The sequence below is a fragment of the Dicentrarchus labrax genome, unplaced genomic scaffold (genome assembly GCF_905237075.1).
Source record: "Dicentrarchus labrax unplaced genomic scaffold, dlabrax2021, whole genome shotgun sequence".
NCBI lineage: Eukaryota > Metazoa > Chordata > Actinopteri > Moronidae > Dicentrarchus > Dicentrarchus labrax.
In genome coordinates, this window is record NW_026136704.1 from 27498075 (window position 1) to 27522090 (window position 24016).

The window sequence follows — 24016 nt, forward strand, 5'->3', positions numbered from 1 at the left end:
TAAAGTCTGGAATACAAACTCTAAAAGACAAAGTCATTCAACAGACACACTGTATTTCTGTAATGTATTTCACTGCATGTGATGTTTGACATGTAATGAGTTAACAAAATGAGATAAAAGCCAGAAAACATTACGTTGTCCTCGAAGGATTTTGCCTCATCCCTTTCTCTCATATCCCTTTGCCTCACAAGATGCTGCCTCTATCATGATTGATAGAAAGTATACAAAGGACAATTCTGCTGTATATTTCTAGAAAAGGTAATAACAGGAAAGGTGCTTTTGTCATGCAGATGTAAATCAAAGTAACGGACCATTAGTGTTCTCGCATAAACCTCTGCTCCGGGAAATGAAGACAATATCAAAGGTGGACAGTTTCACTTCAAAGAATTGTCTAAATACATGACATTACAATTTAATGAGCCACATGTCTCTGAAAGTAATCTCTCAGTGATACCCATGCTGTGCAGGCTATATTAGATGCACTGTAATGCATTGGTACTATACTGCTTTGCCGTAGAGGCTTTGGCAATGTGGAAGCAAGGAACACACTGTAATACCATCTCAATGTCATCCCAGAGATTATCGTGAAATAGCTTTGGAGTTACTGATGAAACTGAAAGCGTGAACTAATAATAGCATGAAAAAAATAATGCTTCATCAACTCGAGAAGGAAAATGAATGATCAAGGGAACGGGCTCTGAGTGCTGGTTTAAATTGGAGAAAAAAAATCCACCCTCAGATACTTAGATATCATCAGTTTGTGTATTATTTTTTGATGAACTTTTTATGAAGTGGAGTTTACTATTTTTAGTAAACCCACTTTCACTCAAATGTGCCTTTCCAACTACTACTACATAGTCATTTCTTATGGTTCTTGCTGGGCTTCTAACAGCCACTGGAATGAACTTGTTACATTCAATCAAAGGTGTTTGCATGGGCTTAAAGTATAAATATAGCTAGCCAGAGTGTGATTGCAGCCACACCCCCACTCAAAACACAAGGTCTTGTGGGTACATTGCATTCTGGTCTGCTGATGCTGATCAGTGGTGAAATTGGCATCTCTGGGATTTCTTCCTGTTTGACTGTTGAACACTGGCACACTAAAACAGGTTACAGAGACAAGCCCATTCTGAGTCAATGGCATCAAAACATGATGTTTTTATGTATTTACATTTTAACAAATTTAACACTCTTCCATTATTTAATAAATCACAGCCAAATTGGAAATATTTCAATGTAACATTACATCACATCTTCAGCACCATATAATACTTGCCAATAGCTGTGTTCTTAACAGTGTGTTCGGTTGGGTTTTAACTTTTTACAGGCTGGCCGTCCTCTGGTCAGAGGTGCCCTTGTATTCTGAACAGCAGAGAGACAGTGGGAGGACTCGTGGTCTGCTGGTCTTCCCATGCCCTGCTGCTTCCTGCTGCAGGGAATGAGACATGCTTTGGCATGATGATGATGTCTTCGCCATGGTTACTGACTGTTTGGAAAACAAATCTGTTATTCCCAAAAGATCAACACTAAACCATCCCTACTCAAGGGTTTGATTCTGTAACCAGCATGACATTAGCCTTTAGGCAAAAAATATGTATGTAAAACACATCTTTCATCTATTGTATCTAACTGCTGTAGAATAACCTAGTGGTATACTAATTTGATGTGTTCTTAAAGGCTGTCGAATAGCTGTCGAATGTTGCACAGTGAGAAAATGCTGGTATACTGACACTGACTTCAACAGCAGGAGGAGCTTACAGTATGAGTACCAATGGGTACAGAGCATGGATTTACATCTGCGGATAACTAAATGAAGCAAATCTGAGCTTAAGTTCCCAAAAGAGAAAGTAAACTGGATACAATAACTTGAGCAACCAAGCACATGATTGATCACGGGTGTATTGCACTGCATTACATCATAGGTGTTTTTATATTTCTGGTGTATCTTACCAGTAGGCTGGTCTAGCACAACTAGGTTTGCTTAGTTTTGTCCTGAGCTGCAAGTGTAACTTTTTTATACTGTAGAATGCAAGTTTTCCAAATATTGTATCAGTCAGATCGATAATGATGCGATGCAACATCAACAAGCTTTATTTTAGTCTAAAGAATTTAAATCTGTCCTTTTAAAGAACCATCACATTTTTCTTCCATAACATTCTAAAAACAAAGCTTGTATTTAATTCAACATATTGTACTCATATGGTTGTGATTTCCAAAAGGATATCAGCAAACAAAACTTGGCTCAACAACACAACAGTCAGAATGATGTTTGCACAGTCTGGGTGAGAGAGTGTGCATGTGTGTGTCCATCTGTCATAACTTGTACACAGCAGTTCTTTTGCTTATTGATTTTCTCAATATATCTCTTCAGTTTCATGTTCTGGCTCCTTTCTACTCCCTTGCCACTGATCGAACCGATGTCCCTCCTGACTTCTCCTCTGTTGCTCTTTTAAGGCCCTCTGAGGCAGCCGGTCCTCTGTTTGTTTTGTGTTTATAGTGGCATAATGATCTCAGATCTGTAACATTAGAAAACGCCACTTGTCCATATGGTAGTGTTTACTGTAAATCAGCTGCATTTTATGTTGACGCACATTTCATCCCAAAATGTATAAACCCATATTGTGCCACATTAAACAGGAAAATGGTGAATTGAGTATACAGGTCTACTAGTTATTAGTACATGATGATTAAGTGCGTGTTTGTTAATCAATACATTGTGTGGCTCATGTTATTCTCAGACTCAACCTGCTTTAGAAAACAAACACAGATCTGGAGCAGATGCTTGCCAAACTGATTTATGGTCTTGCTCTTAGATCTCCTGCTCTAAGTAAGTGATTCACTCACATGTTGTCTTGATACTCCCTAAACAATGTAATGTTTCTAATTACAAGTCAATTATCTGAATTATCAATGTAGAAAATGTGACAATCTCATGTAAGTTTTAAACACCCCTCACAGAGCTTGGCATTTCTGTCACGATCACAGGTTTTGTAATTAAATGGGTTTTGTCTCCTCATGGATCATTGCTTTCAGCTGATTAAGGAATGATAGGAAAGACTATATAAATCAAAGACAACCAACCCAACTAATTAGCTATCCTAACCATAACATCCACTAACAACCGCTGGAGGTGGTTTCTCTTACATAATCAACTTCATTATTAAATCGTGTCACTGCAGCTTGTAATGGATCACATCTGATAGTAAGCCAGCAAAGCGTAGTGGGGAAAAAAGGCATATTGTATCATTAAACCCTCTGTAATGTTATATTTGAATGGATACAGATACAGGAAGCTTATCAGCGCTGCTATAGGTAAAACAAACTCACAGCTATTTTTTAAGGCACTCGTTCCCAAGGGCAAACAAGGGGCTGGTTCATTTCAATTACAGAGTGTGGTGAAACACTTGGCTGGCTTGATTCTAATTTGTCTTTATATCAATTAATAAACCTTGACAGCAACATTACATCAAGGTACAAACTATAAGTATGAAGGACATACCGTTACTTAATGGTTAAAATTACAGAATTCCGACATTATGTGAATACAAAACAACTCCTTCCCCTGTGTGTGAGCAACACTCCGAACACAAAGCCAGAGCGATAATCCACTAACTGCAAAAAATCTGTGGCAATTGTCTGCACTGAGTAAAGATTGTGCCCTCAAAAGGTTCACCTTCAGAGAGGGGCTATTATGTTTCTCCTGATATGGGGCTGATGCTAATCAGTGTGGATTGTATTTTATGCCTTAAGGCAGGAAAATGTGCTGATGAGAGCCCCACAATAAATGAACCTTATCACCTAATGGCATCTCGGTCCACCCTGTGACTTATCGAAAAAGCCCTTGCTAAATGTCACAGGCAGGCAGAATGCACATGTGAGATAATTAGAGAGAAATGAATGATCCACAGATGGATTGGTCAGTCATCATTATTGCTGATAGCAAACTCAGGGGTCTCTTGAAAACATTATCACAGATTTCAAATACCATCCTCATTTATGAACACAGAACATATTTTGGTCGATGCTGAAACTTAATTATTAGAAATGCAAATGTATTAGCACTGACCTAGAGAGGGGAAACTTGAAATGTCTAACTAACTAACTTTTGTTAACATTCCTTTATCCTGCATTGGTTTTGTGTGCTACTTGTGGCTCTAAAACTACAACTTTTATCATATAACAGAACTCTGATCTAATTTCAACACAAGAAAAAAGTCTACAGACTTCACACTGCACTGCTATGTGAGTTAACTATAGTAAAAATGTCTTTTTATTTAAATGATAAAATGTTGGCGTGCTGATTTATTTTCTTGTTTTTAATCAAAACGCTAAGTAGGCAAAGTTGTGACTAATTGTTCACGCACTTGCTGCCAGGTGACATTAAGAGCACACAATTACTGTAAGTGTTTAACTTCACACTATTCATGTTTTCACCCCTGTTAATAAGTAAATTATGAGGCATGAGGATGGACAATCCAAGCTTCAAGAGTTGAAGTTGATAACACATATGCCTTAGACAGATACTGAGGACACTATACCTTTAATTTAAATATGTGTGATTTACTCTTATTATCTGTATATATGTGAGGAGGAACTGTATTATTAGATCCTATACATCCATCCTGAAAACCTGAAAAATGGATGTGGTCTCTGGCTTCAGGTGCCTTTACTTAGATATAGAGTATGTTTATAGTAAAGATATCGAAGTGTTATGGCCTTGCCCTGCAGTGCTATACAATGGCCTGAAATAGTGTCAATTTTGCAAAAAGTAAGCATCAGCCACTCTAGCTTCAATATACTGTATGATATGAAGGTGATAAGTGGGCAATTGTCGATGCATTGCAAAGAGGTTTTAACGGTAATTTTTGATCACAAATCTTCACATGGAAATCAACCAATTTATTGCCCTATATGCAGGCTGTAATAGAGTTAATCTCTGCCTTGTGATCTTGAGATTATCACTTCAACCAAATATGTCAAAGTGTGTGTGTTTGTAGGATGGAAACGCCCTGTAGAGCAGGGCTAAGTAGGCAATCACTCATTCTGAGTAACGGCAGAGGTGAAATGTAAGTAAACTCTGTGAATGTGCATGGCCACCCAAGTGCCAGATGCTGGGAGCTGGTGCCAACATGGCATGTGAGTGACTCATTAAATCAGAAGAGTGGAATCCATTGGCCTTTCTCTGATGGCTCTGTCGCTCATTCAAACCAGCAGCACTTCTGCCTGATACTTTGTTCGATCAGGGAAAGCAGCCAGCTGGGACAGTTCCCGATTCATTATTGGCATGAAAATAAATAAATAAAGAATTTTAAAAAATAGCATTGAGAATAGGACCATGGGGAGGCAGCTATGATATTAGAGAAAGGAAAACAGTTTCCTGTAAGCAGCAGATTATGAAAACATTAAGCAACAATTACCGTAATGAGAGTTATTGAAGCGGCAAGGTAGCAGACAAGCTGTGTGCATCTGGTTGCTGCATCTGGCTGCAGTAGCAGAGCATCCAAAGGGGCAGCGGGAAGGCATTCATTTGTTATAGCCATTCCTTCCCTGTGGATGGAGAAATGGCTTGCCAGTAATTGTACTCAAAAAGATCTCACAGGTTGCATGATGATGCATGCAAGTGCTATGGATACTAAGTGCTCGATCAGAAAATTTGAAGATGTCTTTTAAAGTAAATAGAAGGAATTGCTTTCAGTGGGCAATTCGTGTTGTTCCCCCCCTCTGTGTTAAGAAATGAGCACAAGATAGATATTATCAATTGCTGATAGGACTCAGATCTTTTATTTTGGCAAATACTCCCACAGAGAGGAGCCAAAACATTGCTCTGCAATAAACCAAAGCAGAAATGTTATTACCGTATCTAAACTAATGTAATCTAACTTTATTTGCAGCATATGTCTGCTGCTTCAAAACCATTCTGATTGGGATTATGTTATCTAATACACAGCAAAGTGGATTTTGTACAGCTTATGTATAATACCATAACCCTTGATTTGATAAACTGGCTTATCATCGTTGTTGTCATTACCTTGCCTTCCGTACATTCAACCACAGATGCACTATGCATGCTGCTTATTAAAAAAATAACTAAAAGGAAAAAAACAACAACTTCAGAGCATATACATTTTACTTTTTTCTTTATGTTTCTACTAGGCCACAAACAATTTACGGTTCCAAACCCATCCAGCCCATTTTCCCTCAACATCTGCGAGAGAAAACAATTAAATGAAAAATTACTTTTTCACCTAATTAAGATAATGCAATGCCATTATGTACACATAATTAAAGGGCAGAAAAGTTTTTGTGGTTAACAGCAGTTTTGTACCTCCCATTGAAACTGTTTGCCTCTCCCCAAAGACATGCTTTCCCATCATCAGGCTCTTTTGAATTGAGTCTTCATCCACATTATTGACCCTATACCTTATGCAGATAGGTGTGGAAATCAACAAAGTGTGGAAATTATTTTAAAAATCATTGTTTTTTGGATCACTGCCATCCTCTATAAACATATAGACACAGTTTTCTCTGACACAGTGAATTACATGGTGCATGTGAGGATCATAATATGATATCATAATAAACTGACATTTTGTGTTTTATTTATTTTGTATGCAGTCCCACTTCCAGGTTCGTCACTGGCAATTTAGCTTACAATATTGAATCCTGCCCTCACTGCACCCAGCGGCCCATTTAATCAGGTAGTGGGATTAAGGCTGAGCAGCCCAGCCCAGACAAGACGTACAGTAACGTGACTCTCTACTAGGGACTCAAGATGGATGGGCTGGGCTATAGTCTGGATGGAACGCCTCCATTGGGCCGTTTGGCCTGGTGGAGCCCATCAATCAGGGCGGCACCAGAGGTCTAGGCTGAGGCTGTGTAATGATGCGAACAGCATGTGGCCAAGCCATCCCTGGCTGCTCAGGTGTAAGGGTCTGCCCTGTCCACCAGTCCTCTCAGCTCCTTCACCGCCATCATCCATCATATGCTGGCCGGATTCACTGCATGCAATAGATTTCCGTAGGCTTGATTTGATAAGATAACTTCCGATCAAACCCAAGACAAACTGTAAATGGAGTTCAAAGTTAAACATGTTGTGGAGTTATTTTTTCAGGCCAGACATGTTCATCAGTTTGGAATTACTAAATCATTTATTATGTCTATTTTTAAAGCCTAAAGATTCCAACAATTAACCCCTGGTACCTTTAACAGTAGCTTGTTCTGAGAAAATAATTAATGGGAGCTTGGGTTGCATGATCCTTGACTTTGTATTTGGATTTCTAATCTTTCAACAGTAAAGCAGTGGAGAGGTGAAGACCAGACAGTTCACTTTCCCTAATAGCAGTTGTACAGGAAGTTGCCATTAGCCATTTTTTATGTGCCTCATACTTATGGCAGTGTGGTCGCTTCAATCTTTCTATAAAGTTCATTAAAGGACATATTTTATTGCACATTATGTGCTTTATACCCCTCACACAAACATATTATGCTCCTGGATGAAGGTGGCCTTATGAGTCCCATAAAGCAGGCCCCATGAATATGATTGTAAAAGCTGTTGCTCAGTATGGACTCAGTGTGAAGGGAAGGTCATTTGGTAGAAAGCATGCACGGCAAAAATGTATGCTTATATAGATGCCTTTGGTGGAGTTTCCAAGCTACTGAAATACATCTGCTGCAGCCTAATGGACTTCATTCCCCCACTGGAAGCGATGTTTGTGTTGGATTTCAGTATGTTATGGAACTGAATTAAAGCAAACCCATTCTTTGGTCAAGAATTTGTTTTATGCTGTCATGAGGTGGGCAACACTCTGCCCCCAATGGCCCTGGAATTCCATTATAAGCACAATGCCCAATTATTTTTAGGTTTCATTGCCATCATAAATTGAGTGTGCATGTGACCCCACATAAACTAAAATGAGAATTGACAAGTGGCATATGAATCCTGCTCTTGTCTTCTACTTGTTCATTTAACTGCATGCAAGACCTTTTGGTATTTGTATTTCCATGAATGTGATAATGAAGGATGTTGAATCAACTAAGCATTTTCCATTTTTCTTATGTAATCAATGTCGAAGGATTTTTAAAAAGGCACCACGTGTGAATGGCTGATAATTGCTTTTTGTTCTTCACTGATGAATACCAGGTTATGGAGGCATAGCAATTTCTGATTAAAACCTCAAATTGGATTTGAAAACTGGAATTTGAGGTGTGAGGAGGGGCTTTATTCAATGCATTTTAATATGGATTTTAAATTCTGTTCTTTCTGCTGCATTTCAGGAAATCATTAAGAAGTATGCTTTTAAAAGGTTTATTAATTTGATATTGATTGTTTCATTTACATAAAGAGGGATGTCACACTCTTCTAAAATGAAATGAGTAATATCCCCTCAAATCCCTGTAAGCCTATAAACCCCAGGGAACGAATATTTCCTGATAGAGTTGCAGCATCTCCTGTGCCTATTTTTTCTATGTCACATCTTGTTAATCTCATCCATATTTGGGCATCTAATCAGTGAGACCTTACTGAGTGAACTTCATAATTAAAGAATGTATTATTATTCTGACTTTAATTACACAACTACATAACTTTGTTTTAATTAAAAATACCCGTTCCCAATGGGAGCATAGTTTGACTGACTTTTGTGTGTAAGGGTGTAAAAGCAATTTCTCCCCCTGCACAAGCTTGATTATTCTAAAGTTCACCAACCCAGATTTCAGGAAGTACTCTATGACCTTGGAAATGAGTGAATGACAATGATGGTCTTGTCTCTCTACCTATCACAGCATGCAAATTGCTAAATTGTATGCTCCATTACTGCTTGCATTGCCTCCAATCTCCTTACAGCATTTCACATTTCCGATACTATGTCAAGGTATAAAAAGAGCTCATGGCCACTGTAATCTGGGGGTTAATAGCAGCCTTTTATAAAGGGTGGTGAGGGTGAACGTCCTTTTTGCGAAGAGAGGGTCAATGTCCAGAGATTATTAAGATGTGTTGCCAAGACATAATGGGGTTCCAGCACATTACATACACCTCTCTATGTCATTAGGTTTTGTCAGGCATAAAAACACTCATTTTTACTAATATGGACAAACCATTCTTCATTGGCATGGTAATGATTAGGGAACTGAGGTCCAATCAAGTCATCATTATGTTATGGATGACCAGACTCCTTTGCTATGCCACCATAGATGGCACTGTTGCACTACTGACAGGCTGACTGACAGCAGGCTGATGTGCCAGTCATGGAGCACAGATTGTGGTGTCACTCCAGATCTGTGCATTTGCTGAAAAGCTGTGGTACCAGATTAGCAGTTAAACAATCAATATTGAAAAGCTATTAAACAAATTAAACTTGTGTAGGAGACCAAATTCCCCTGATTGTGTCACAGTATGCTATAGTCAAAGAATATGCAAAGTTCTAATATGATATAATTATAAGGCACAGACTTGTTTTTGTGATTTGTTTGGCCACTGTGGGGGAAAAAAAACAAAAAAACAGTAGATTCCAAATTAGAGGGACTGAAGCACTTTGTCTTCATTTCCAGTAAAGCTTCAGGTGCTTATTTGCTGTGAATTAAACATAGAAATATGAGGTGTCATTCACCTTGACAGGCCTATTTTCTGCCCTGTCATTCCATCTTTGCAAACATAGTTATATGCATGCCTTTATTATAGCATGCAGCATGTGTTGATTGTCAATTCAAACCCTTTTTCTGAGATATCAACTGTTGAACGTACCAGTTACTGCAAGAATTATTGTTGGATAAAAAGCTAAATCAAGAAATGTAATCAAAAAATCATTAGCTTGTTCTCTCATCAGAGTCGATAAAGCCAGATAAAGCATAATATCTTATATTGAGATCCACATTTTTCCATGGTATTTTATAAAACATAATAGGATGAAGCTTGGGGGTACTTATTGTAAAATGTATTAAGACGGTAATTTCCATTAAATTAACACAATCAGTGTTGACCATGACTTGTACAATAACAGATTTATCTTAAATGGGTTTTGAAGCTAAATATTCAATGTCCTTCTGTGGGTGTGTTGCATCACTATGCTGTGGCAATAAGAATTAGAGTTGATATTCAAAAGGATATGAAGAACTTCAACAAGCTCTATTGAGGCAAACAGCCCACACATGGCAGGCCCACAGCCTTCACCAGGGCTCAGGGCCTATCTAGTGGCTCTTCTGTTTTTCAAAGTGATGTTAATGAGCCTAGCTCCAAGGGACAGAAATACAATTCTCATTTGAGTTCCTTGCGGAGAAAAAAATCCAGAACACCTGGTACTGAATGAATTCATGGTTATGGCATAACAGCATACTATGGCCAGAGAAAATCATCTTGTTATCCCCATCAGTTTGTTGCAACTAAATCAAGCAGTAATTGTAATATTGAAGTGAACCATTACATGTAATGGTGGTAACATTGGAATTTCAGTTTGGAAACAAAATAAGAATTGTAAATTGAATATTGATGTAATGACATTCTGAATTATGCAATGAAAACATCAAGCTACCATCCCTCGCAGTCTGGGTGATAAGGCTTACCTCTTTACTTCAGCCATAATAAGCATATCAAGCCGGCGACTTGGCTCCAGTGCTCTGACTCCTTTTAGAGTATCTCACACTCTGATGTGTACGATCACACAGAAGTGCGACGTGTTCGGAGATCAAGTACGCTCATACGCTGCGAGACTGGCCTCATTAAGGCCAGAAAGTTCTACTTTGGAGACTTTATCCATGCCACAAAGCGTCCATGAATCCTTCTCTGCACTACACAGTAAACATCAAAGTTACTTTGGAAGAATGTTCTCTGCTATGATTAAAACACTGACCCAAGGTACCATCATAAAGCACAAGATCAAATAATTTACTGTGACGAGGCAAAAATCTTTTGGCCCAAAGTATTAATTTTAAAATTTTGCTTTATCATTGACATATTTTGGTTTACTGAAGGTGTGCTTATCACTTGTCTTAAATGTAAACAGAAAATGAATAATAACATGTGTAATGTAACGTAATATATAGCTCCCCATGTGTTCCATACAGCTTAGTTAAGGAAATGAGAATATATCAGCACACTACTCTACATTGTCATGTAGAAAACAGCATAAAGTGCATGGCGATGAGAGTGGAGAAAGTAACCTTAATAGCCTATTCCTAAAATATCATTAAAAACACATCACTGAACTGAATTGCCTCCAAGTGCCAAAGAGCTGACTTTTAGCTAGACTTCACATTGTTTATATTGTCTTAATGCTTTCAACATATAATAATATGCAAATTTATGGCTGTGGTCGTTTAATCTGAATTGTATTTCTTAAGAGCTTGTTAAGCAACAGAAAAGTGAGTATGATGCTTCCAGCTAACAACTTGTCAAAGCTAAGCATTATACTTCAATAAAGATGAATCGTTTTGACATGCTAATTTTATAGACTCACACTTTCAACAAGCTAATTAAAGATATTTTCTTAATCTTTAATCCAAATGAAAATGAATGGACATGTCCCATTAGAGATTAGTATAAATGTAGGCTACTTAAAAATAAAACTTTTTTATTTTAATGGGACATACAAATCGAGCTATTTCACATCAAGCAAGCTTCTTTGTTTTTACAGTTTTAACTTCCTGCTTTCTGACAGCAGGGGTTACGTGAGAAACATCATCGTCATCGTCAGGCTAAGCCAATCAGAGGTAGAGTAGGGAAACAGGTTAAAATCATTTTCATGGTTCAGTGGGCACAGTATCTGTTGATCCAGATTGTTGGAAAATCTTAAGAAGAAGAAAAAAAAAAAAGAAGAATTCTGGAAATACCTTCAAAACATTACAAGTGCTGTTAAATGACCTCCAGCGTTTCTGAGATTTATCATGCACTGTATATTTATTTATCTCTAAGCTGTCTGCAACTCCATATGATATTGTGAGGCACAAACAGCCTGAAACAACATAATAGTTTATTTCTCTCTGGCCTTGGTGATATTTGAAAATCAAATGGTATCATGTAGCAGTGAAATTTACAACATTTAGCCTACTGATTTATTAATAAATGATCATATTGTGGAAAAACAATATATAACATCACATTTTACCTTGGTATTGAGTTATTATCAAAGAAAACTGTTCTTTATCCTTATGTGTGTGTTTTCTATCCCTCTATATAGGTGACGGCTGAATAATATCATGTTCTCTTGGGTGAGTTTCTGGCATGCATACAGTTACAGTTTCAATGCCCTACATTCCTTTTATAATCAGATTCCTTTCCCAAACATCTCATCTTGTGCTTTTTGCTGCATGATGTTGTGACATAACTCTGTGAATAAGTTGGACATTATAGTCGTGTGCAATAGAGTGACTGTTTCATTTTTATTTATTTTTTTACCTGACTATAATTGACATATTCGAAATGCAATGTAAGTGCAGATGTATTGATTTTGCTCAGCAATGGTCATCCTCTTAAGCACATTGCTTAATCTTTTTATTGGAGTCTGCTCACAACTGTCAATCTTCCCCAAAATAATTGACTTTCATTATAAACTATACTAAACTATATTCCAGGTAGACATCAGCAGCCCAACTAATTTCGGTTTACTTTTTAAAGCACAACTATTTTTTAAAATTAAATTCCATCTCCCTTTTCTGTAGATCCACATAATTGAAAACTCAGAAAAAAAGAGAGTCTTCTTTCTAAAACCTTGCAATCTAACAAACACAAGTATGACAGGCTGACGAAAGAACTTCTTGTCTGCTACTCTGATTTGGATGCTTTGGAAAGGTCTTACCTATCACATTAATGTCAAACAATGGATTATACACTGTTACAAAGATGTCAGTGGTCATTTCAATTCATCACAGAATTAATCAAATGTTTTCCCTTTTCTAAATTCGGTGAGATCTCACATGTCTCTCTAAACTGGGAACAGAAGTTAATCAAATAAAGTGGGATTGAGCATATCAATCATCTGGTCTCTTTGAGGGTCCATGTTGACTGCCAGAGCACAAGTCATCATTCATTTTTAGCCAATTCACTTGATGAATAAACAGCCCAGCAGAGTGTTTGGCACCCAATTTTGCATTTACATAAATCTAATTTCAGGTGAAATATTCAAAGCTCACCTTTACCCTAAGACAGCCTTCAGTTCTTATGTTGTGACTGGAACAACCATATCCACTGAGTGCTTAGCAAAGAGGGTTGGCAGGCTTTATTTTACTGCTCACATACATATGTACTTAGCAGTGTCAATTGCTTATTGCCAGAAAAAAAAAAAAAACTACAATGAAAAATATCTTTCACATTTCTGCTCTCACAGTGATTTGATGATTTCTTTAGACAAGTGCTTATTTCCATGTCATTTTGGGAACAATTTGTCTAATCGAAATACAAATCACTGCAATACATGTTTTGTTTCTGAAAATCACGTTAAGTAAAAATATTTTAGTTAACGTTAGTGTGAATTTTTTTAATTCAATTTACATTATATTATTTTGGTTAAGCCTAGGAGTGCTTTGGTTTGAAAGACTGGCTCCCATTTGTTTACACGTATTTGTTTATAAGTATTGAGGGACATTTGTGTCCTCAAATGTTGAGGAAGTACAGATAGGTTTGGTTGGATTTATGGATTAATATACTTAATGGATAAAGAAAGATGAAATTCTCAGAACTAAATTATCCCACTATATGAGGCTGTTGTGTTTTGCCATAGTTAATCTTCTGACATTGATATTGGTAGCAATGATTTATAGACAGCTTTGAGCTGTGAATAACATATTTCTAGCATTGAGTTAAGAGGAGAAAATGTAAAACAATAGAAAGCGGTCAAGAGAGAGTCAGACCTGATGTGGAGTGAGAGCTTAAGTGTGTCCTGTTAACAAAAATGAGACCACTCATGAAAGCAAGCACAGGCAGATGTAGGTAAAAATGACACCCACTGTATTTTCACTGCATCACTGTGTGCAACATGGACACCAGTCGCTTAAGAAACATAAAGCACATGAAGGTGGGAGGCGGAGAAAATGCTATAGATATGAATTTCAGACTCAGGCAATCAAAGGAAGACTGTAGTACAGATAATCCTGCTATCAGATAGACCCTCTTTTTGTCAATACAATACTTTATAAAAAATAAAAATGCCTAGCGATTTGATTTCGAAGTGGTTTTACAGGATTCTTGCCTTTGTTGCAACAACAGCTTATTATGAACACCTAGCCGATACAAAAGAAGTGTTGAAATGCTTCTTTGCAACATTCAGTACATCCAAAGGATTTTTAATGAGTTAGCTGTCAGACGATCAAAAGCTGTGCCACCAGGCAATTGCACATTTGCTTCAAGATAACAGACTTTAGCATCTATGTTTGAATTTATCCTCTTCTCTGTGAAACTGACTGTTAACTCTGACTAAGCTGAACATGTCTACATCAGTGTGTGGAATATTTACAACTCATGATAACAATCACAGGGCACGGAAAACTAAAAGTGACAAAATTCTTTGTGGGTTGACTGATATGGTAATCATAGGATGGCTTCAGCATTAATTGCCAGAATGAGATTGGCTTTGTGACTGCGTTCACATCATTTAAAATAGTGTATGTCTTCAATTTGTGCATTAAGACTGCTAGGGCTCCATATTTATCTTAGATTGCTTATATTACATGGCTGATTGACCATGACAGATCCTCTAGCTTTTAGATTATTTTGCTATGAGATGAAACTGACATTTTGTCACGCTGTCCAGTAAGCTGCCGCAGAGGTTTCCAGTCTTCCGATTCAACTTTGCATTGCTGCTTCTGATAAATAAAAAGAAATGTCCTCAATCCCAAAGTCACCCCTGAGCTCTAATGTGGTCAGTTCTGTAGATTGCATGCAAGCCTGCGCTTTCAGATTGGCTGGCTTTATTTTTAGTACTTGTTTTGAGGTAGTGAGTGGCTGTAAGGCACAAACTGGTTGCAGACTTGACTGAGACTCAAATTGTCATTTCGAAAGTGACAAGGTGCTGATTTGCCCGCCTGGCACTGAGCGATTGGACATCACTGTTGACAAATGGGCAGTGGAACAAAACTGGCAGGATGCTAGGGAAGACAAAATGCCTTCAGCCAGAGTTTTTTTTTTCTATTTGTTATCACAGCTGGACAACAGCTAGTTAAAATTCCTAAATTTACTGATAGTAGTATTGTTTTGCTGGCAACTGTTTCTGTGTCAAGCACACCTCTACAAAATATTTATCTACTGCGCTTTTATCATTACTATTATTTTCAGTCAATGAGCATTGTCAGTTATTTGTATGATGTGTTTAGAAAATGTGGATTGTGTGGACTCCTGTGGGCTTTTTATCTCACCAGGCATAGCCTACAGAGGTGATTATGAGTGTGGTTTTGTGTGTGTGTGTGTGTGTGTGTGTGTGTGTGTGTGTATCTGTTCCCAGCTATGCTCTGTCATACTACTGCACCAAAAATGTTGTGCACATTTACGACTGTATGCTCAAGGACCTCTAGTTGCAGAGATTCACAATTTTTAAAAAACCTTGAAAAACATATTTTATGGACTGCTCTGTTTTATGCCGACTGCTGACTCCTCACTCCTCTAAACCGGCTGCTAGGACCCGCAAGTGATCAACAACTGCTACGCTAAAAACAAGGTTTACCTCGTCTGTTGCAGGCTACATTTTGGTCATTGTCATGGTTTAAAAACTGATATCTATCGTAAACTTTGGTCTCATTTTGAACTGGACCATTAAATTAATTCCATAACCGATATGTTATAATCCACTAAAGTTATGCACAATATGAATAATTCCCTGTAAATGTTATCTTTGCCGCCATCTTGACTGTAGGAGCTGGAGCAAACGCATGACCACTGCTATATGTCGTAGACTTAACTAAAAAATCAACTGTAACACACTTAATATTGAACTGATTTTTAATGACATCTTGTTTGTTATAAACATGAGAAATTGAACATGATAGGTTACTTGTGTAGTTACTGGGGGCAGATCTAATCAGCTTTACGTTTTAAGCTTTAAACGTTAACCTTCTGAATAGCTAACTTTTACTCGGACATGCAGGCTTCTTCAAAAATGTCTGTATTTATTATATTGTTATAAAGCCACCTAGTTGCTTGTAACGTTCTAAATAAATAATAGAATAAAATGTCCCTATTGAGTTTATACAGTTATACAAACATTACACTATCCTGTGCACCTTAAAGAAAACTGAAACAAAACTACACAAATCTATTATCTTATCCTGAAGGCACTGTACAGTATCACATTGAGACATGACCTAACTTACAGGCAAGATCACAAAATAAACTAGACAACTCGATAACCCCAGAGTTGACGCTTCAACAGTCAGAATCCTATAAATTATTGGAGATCAGTCCTCCTTTCATCTTTTATTGCTCCTTTAAGATGTACAGAAATCTGTACATTTGAAATGAGACACAACAAAATGTCACAATTAGGGGTCCTCTCTCTCTCTCTCTCTCTCTCTCTCTCTCTCTCTCTCTCTCTCTCTCTCGCTATATATATATAAACTTGAAGATCTCCATATAATTGCATCTGGCAGTTATGGTAGCATGCAATAGGTGCTTCACCATCTGTTGCCTGAGTGCACTCTTCTAGCTCTAATTTTCTACATCCATTGGTGGATTCGCCTTTACAAACCATGTATTGTTAATGTTGGTATATGCAATGCAGCAGTCATAAAAAACATGGCATCTTGGGACTGAATATTGTTTGTAATATTTGTTTATTTGCTAGGATCCCAATTACCTGTGCCGTAAAGCACATAGCAGTGTTAGTAGATACAGCTGTTCAAAAATGTGTTTTGCAATTAGCAGATAGAGAATATATATATTTCTGAAAATATGTATGTAAAAAGAGTGGATAAAAAAGGTAATATTAGGTTAAAACTAGGCTTTAAAGGGCAGTTATAATCTAAAAAAAGAAAAGAAAAGAGAGATAAAGAAAACCATAAGAAAAATGTAAGGAAAAAAATGTAATTATTAAAATTATATATGTTCAGAGAGCAACAACAAAGATAATTTTACAATAATCATATCTCTGTGCATCAAAAGGGACATTAAAATACTGGTATCACTCCAGTAAGTGTGTTGGAAACCAGTGACATTCACTAAGGCTGAATCAGGCTGGTAGCCTACCAGACATGGCTTTGGCCGACTGTGTTTTCTATCACATCATCCTGTTGAGAGTTTATGCATTATTCAATGCCTGCATTGGTTGAAAGTCAGAATAAGAGTAGAACACCCATTCATAGCCATTCGCCTAAGGTCTGATCAGATCCTGGTGCCTACCCTGATTTTTCAAAACTAATTCTGCAAACACAACGTGACTAGGTATCCCTCCCCGGAAACCCTCACTGGATATATTTTGAAGACTCATCTTGCAGTGGTAATGCATTTCCCCTGTCTCAACGCCTGTCTGCTCTAGCAAGAAAGCAATCTAATGAAAAGGGAAAGGAGAAAACATATGTTGAATTTCGCTGCCTCTGAATCAAAACCAATCCCAGCTACTGCTACAGATAAGACTGAACTTATAATTGAATTAAAAGTCAAACTCTGGATTGAACATATGTAAAATACAAATTGCAAAACTGTGTATATGTTATGTTACACACTATGAATTAATTAAGGTGGTTAAACAAGTTTTCAAATGATTAATTGAATATGCATGGAAATATTTTTTTCCATTTTATGCAGGGGTATTTATCTATTAATATCAGTATCAGTATCAATATTAGTATTGGTATTAGTTATTGGTCAGGAAAAAAGGGTATGAAACAAATACACACAGAACAAGATCAGAGGTTTTAATGTTATAATGAAATACATTTCACTCCCATTACTGTTTGTATCACACGCATCGTTGTCTTGCCTACAGATAATAAGCAGCTGGACCCCCTGCTTTAAATCTGAGGACATTAGGTGCTCCTGACCCACAGCAGCTCACCTTAAACTTGTGAGCATGTGGTAGCAGAACAGCTCACACCTCCCATTAGGTGAGAGGTGAGGAACCAATTACCTGGAGATATGTCTCAGGGCCAAAAATATCATTGTCAGCTTGTCACAGTGTGAGAAATGGGGAAAAAAAGAGAATGGTGACAAGTCGTAAGGTAACATGACAGATTGTATTATCTTCTACTTTCCACCCCAGATCTGATAGAACCGACAGACCCATAAGCAAAGAATATAGGGTACTACACTGTAACATCACTTAAAACTTCTGGGAAAACCTGTTGATCAATTAATGTTTTGTTACTTTATATTAAGGACAGTTACTGAGAAGTAAGTGCCTGTTAGATGGGCTGCAGCTTCTTGCTCAAGAGAACTACAGCAGAGTGGATGCTTGCCAACAAGGGGGAATTGAACCAAGGTACCTGACTCTTTACATCACATTACCATGGTTCCTCACAGCACATAATGGTAATTACAGCAATTCACATTTCTATAATTAAACCTGAATTATTTTCGGTCACTTTGGGGCAGCAGAAGAAAGTCTTAAACACTCGCACATTATCACCTTTTATGTCGATATGGCAAACTTGTTAGCAAACAGTTGTTTATTTGCATTTGCATTGCCTTGAAAATACAGAGCATCATTAGTATTGATTTGGAATATTTATGGCCACCTGGTGAACATAAGCCCAATATTAACTCTCCTTTAAGGTTTGCTTTGTCTCTGCTTAGTCCTGACATGAGTATCTTATTCCTCAGATGTTGAATGTTCTACTGTTGACCAGGTCGTCTCCAACTTTATCTATCTGCTGTTTTGTGCTGGGAAGTTAGGGACCAGTTGGTTTTAAGAGATTATTTTCTGGAAACAGCTGCCTCTTGCTGCTGAAAGACACTATTAGTGCAGTGGGACTAAACCTAAACAATAAAATTGCAGGCCAAAACCAGAACAATGAGGTGAAAGAAGCTAAATTGCACTGTAGTTAAGGTGAGCGGAACTGTGGAGGTGATAATTCTCCTTGAGTTTATGACTATGAGCAACTCCGTTCACATAGAAGTAGTTGTGGGATCCACTGTTAACACAGAATTATTGATTATAGCTGGTTTTAAGTTTAGAGGGTAGAAAGCACTTTGTCTGTTTTCATTTGATGTCGGGCGGTGATTTTCTTAGAATCATGAATAACTGACCAAACAGTGTGAAATATCATTGAGGTATTTCCAAGTTACAATACAGTTTGAAAGCAGAAATTCTATGAGATTATTAAAAACACCAACACTGAATTGAAAAATTCTCTCTAGTTTCACTATTCTGCATTGATGTTCAGCTCTCATTCAAGAAGGAAATCCATGGCAGTATAGATAACTAGATAGATACTTTATTTATCCTGAGGGAAATTCAAGAAATGATGGCAGAGATACCATTTTTTCTGCTGACAGTAGCTTCTACAGACAATAATGCAATACAGACACAAGGTGTGATACAGTTTGAGTAAGGGATATAACTCTTACTTTTCCTCGACTGGAAAATTTTGATCTCTTGCTCTCACTATCACTGTCGCTATCGCTATCACTATCACTTTCCCCACCTACACACAACACCCACCACTGAAAGCAACATCAGAGGATAGGAGGTTGTCACTAGCCTCGGAAATGTACAAAATCTGAAAAAAACTGAAATGAAATGACAACTGTTCACTATAAAATAACTCCTAAAATGCACTGACTATCACATATTGATGAAATTTTATACAATGTAAGAGTATCTGAACATGGGAATATTTTTATGCAGGGATAGGAAAGAAAAACAGGTCAGCAAGACATGGTTGTCCATTTGATAAATCAGTTACCATGGAGCCTATTAATTCATCCTGCTGAGTCTGACTTACAGCCAAATATTAGTTTTTTTTTCTCCTTTACAAATTATGATTATAGCAGCAATGGCTATTGAAACTAAAAAGCAATGTCAGGAACAGGCTTTTGCTGTACACCAAGTAAAAGCGATAAAGTCAAAAGTCTGTGTGGCCTTGGCGTTTTACTGAAAATGCTTTCTACTCCCGCAGGCCCCCTTTTATTACTGCCAATGTATTTAAAAAATGCCCTGCAGTAAGGGAAGGAGATGACTTCACAGCTGTGTAACAGTGTGAACAATCAGTCTAAGTAGTGGTGATCTGCTCAGGTAACCATTTCATTTTCACAGGACATAAACTGATAGCAACAGCTGAGACTGACAGCAGGATTTATATCCTGACACTGATATGTACATCATTCTGTGTCAGCTTCCCTTGAAATGGAACAGACAGATATGTGTCTGCAGCTGTGTAAAATCCACAAGAGGTACACTTGTATTCTTGAAGAGAGCATAGTACTCTCTTTCAAAGTCAGTATGTTTTAGTTCACGTCTTTATGACACGTGAGATGAAGCAAACAGATAGGGGTCTCGTGGACAGATGAGACAAAGAGACGTGTAGACATGAAAATGCTGGGTCCATTTATCTTCACTAACGGACAGGACAGCCAATCAGTCAGTAATGAGGCTCTCACTTGTCTAAATAATAGTGTCATTGTCATGATGAAACTAATGTAATGTCAGATAGTATTTAGTCTCTTGTCTCGTATTATTACTTTGTCTGGTAATGAGAATGGGTTGTTCTTGAAATTCATCAGGTAAAATGTTGGGTATGTGCGTCAAATGCAGTGGGGAAAAGGGGCTTTAAAAGCTATTAAACAGTTTTATCAGGTGTTTTCATCTGGGTTGCTATGCCATATGCATCGAATAATATGAGCAATTGTTTCATGCTTGGTGCGACATGTAATTTAGCACAAATAAATAATTACTATATTCACTTTGAGATTTGAGAAAACTACAGGAAACAATTTAAACTGACCAACAATGAGAGGATCTGCTTCCTCTTCTTGTGATTTTACATTGTGTGCCACCAGGTCAGATTTCCTAGAAAATGTGGATGGAGTTTAACACCTGTTAACATTAAGCGATTGAGTGAACTCAAGCAAGGAGGCGCGACAACGTAGTGCAGCGCAGTGCCTGGCGACTTTTGTGCCTGCATTCTTTGCTGTTTTCTACTTTTCCTCTGCACACTAATGAGTTATGTCTCAACTCTGAGTTTGGAAGATGTACAATATTTGTTTACTCTTTGCATGCAGTGCATTGTTTTCAAATATGGTAAAAGGGATTTATCTTGTTTAACAAAATGTGTTCAGGTCATATATCTTTGTTAACTGTGCAGCGTATTTGCTTTATTTATTCATTTTTTAAACACAGTGCAAAAACTGCAGTGGACTCTGCATAGAGTGTGTGTTGCTAGGTTATTTTAGAGCAGGAGTGCACTTTGGGTCGTGTATCTCTTCAGTCATATTGAATATTATAGAGCCAAGAAATGTAACCAGTGTCAATTGATCAGCTCCTGCATTGGGTTAATGCTAATTAGTTTTTTTTTTTTTAACTATCCCTGAGATCAGTGAAACATTATTCTTTATTAAATCATTCAAAGAGCACAAATAATTAGGAAGAGGAATATGCAACATTTCCAGGAGGAACCAAGTCAGTAAGATTTTCCATCTATTTTTTTCTATTTGCTTTTATCAAGAACAGTAAAGCTACTCTTCATGATTAATATTAACCATAGATATGGAGAAACTGCACTTATTCAAGTAGTCATCTGCATTTGCTAAAAGCGCTGTACTGCATTAAGCAGTATCTCCTGCTTTTAAAACAGGTTCTTGTCCAGGGGAGAGCACTTTTCAACTCTGGCTATATTACATGAACAGACTTTTGGTGGTTGTGCAAAATAATGAGTGCTTTGAGGCAGGCATATTTTATCATGCACTAGAAGACATCTAGATGTTAGGGAAACTGTCTTTCCATCAGTCTTGGTCAACGTCTTGTCACAGTGAATCTTTAGTTTTACCAAAGCGTCTGTTGGGGATCGCCTGGCTTTGCTGACATGGTCTTTGTTCTGTGCTCTGCTATATCAAAAAGAGCAGGGGGTAGAGTAATGCAGCTCCCTGATAGGTGAGCCTTTTAACCTCAGCACAATAAAGTGAGGCATCACAATTCAAAGGGCCGCTCTACAGTCTGTACACAGTAATCTGTTCAGTCATGCGTCACTGTCACCCACATTCTCTGTGCCATCACATTTCTGTCTTGTCGTAAATACTTCAATCACAGCATGTCTCCCCTCGAGGAATAGCACTTTCTTGAACCAAAGCAGGGGCCAGGGCGGTTTCACATTCCAGCCAACAGCTCATCCATCAGATTGAGCAATAATGGCACCTTCTGTGTCCTTATTAAGAACAGTTTTTATAAGGCACAGAGGACTTGACTTTGTGTGAACAACAACAGTGTATCAAAAGGTTGAGCACTGCATGGCATGTTCTATGCGTGTCACATAAAGGACAATTTGAAAATAGTTTTTAAAGTGTGACTACTGCTGACCATATAGTGTACACCCGGTATATAAAGATGGACGTAGCAAGGTGTGACTTTTAGTTTGCACTTGAGCTGGTTTGCGGATTCAAGCATCATCTTTGCTTTTAGGAGCCTGTTGCACCAGCTGTGTTGAAGTTAAAACTTAGCCTAGTTTTAATGTAAATTATTACTAAGTTGTGATTTATGCATTACTAAAATAGAAGCGGTTGCACCACAGAGATAAGTCACAACATAATTCCAAGTAAAAACTAAATAGTTACACATTCCCTAGGACTTATACTATAAACAGCTGTTTCTCTGCCACACAGCAACATTTTTTAAATTAATTACAACACCATAATTCAGTAGAGACCTAATTTATTGATATGGTATTTCAATATTTTCACTACTTTGCGATTGTATGCTGAGATGCCAGGTGGCTCATGCCAGCCAAAGAGCTAATGCTAATGGTAACAGTGGTGATGAAACTCTATCTTTGTTCATTGACTTGTCTTAGTTATGTTTTTACATCCAAACTAGTGAGGATATGCTCCAAGTAACTGTGGTGCAACCATAACTGGTGCAAACCAGTGCTGGACTGTGGGGTGCTTCCTTTCACACAGGTCCTTAATGATTTAATGGAAAAAAATATTGATTTAGTATTTCTAGAGAGAGGCTTTTGACCAGGAGTTACATGGAACCAGGGATTATTTTGAGCCTGCATCTAGAGGCCTTCACTGTCAAAGCACTTTAAGGTACTTCTGCGTCGGCTTTATCTCGAGACTGTGGTAGTTGCTGCTAGCTGCTGACATCATATTTAGCTGACAAACTTTGCTAATAAGCAGTATCATAGTTGTGTACACCTTGAATGTAACTTGAAAATGTAACTTAAAATAACTTGGACCCCTGAATCATCTCTGCACTGTGGTTCAACTTTATTATAAAAGGTTCTGCTTGACAGCATCAATGCATTATCATTCGGCTCTTGTGTCAGAGCAGTGCGCTACAGATGAATGGCTTTACATACACCAAAAGGTCATCTCCTCTGAGAAAGGAAAGGACAGCACTAGGCAAAACTGCTCTTTCAAAAAAGGACAAATACAATTATTTGCATAGTCATGCTTAACAAATATAGGAAGAAATCTTTCTCAACCTCGTTGTCAAGATGAGGAATGCATACAGTATTAATCCAGTGAAGAGTAGGTTATGTTTTTTATTACATCAGCGCAATCACCTTGCCTCATTATTTAGAGTGCAAAACAAAGATGTTGCCCCCACATCACTGCTCAATTCAGTAGACATAAAACTGAAACTGTGTCTTCAGGGAAGAGGAGAGACTAGATAGTGTCAAAGGAAGATGAGAAGCTCCACACATTTTATTTCAGGCTGTGTTTCAGCCGGGTAACCTCCAAACAAAAAGAGAGCGATAAATCTCAGAGTGAACATGTGACTCATTGGTGTAGTAGGTCCACCATTAGATCACAGCGTGCGATATGTCTGGCCACACTCTGAAATGATTTCACCCAAGGGTGTTGCTGCCTTGCATTATGCTAAGTAGTCAAACCAATCAGTGCACCACATGTACGGCCATGCCTGCTGTTGTCATTGAAATTATTTCAGAG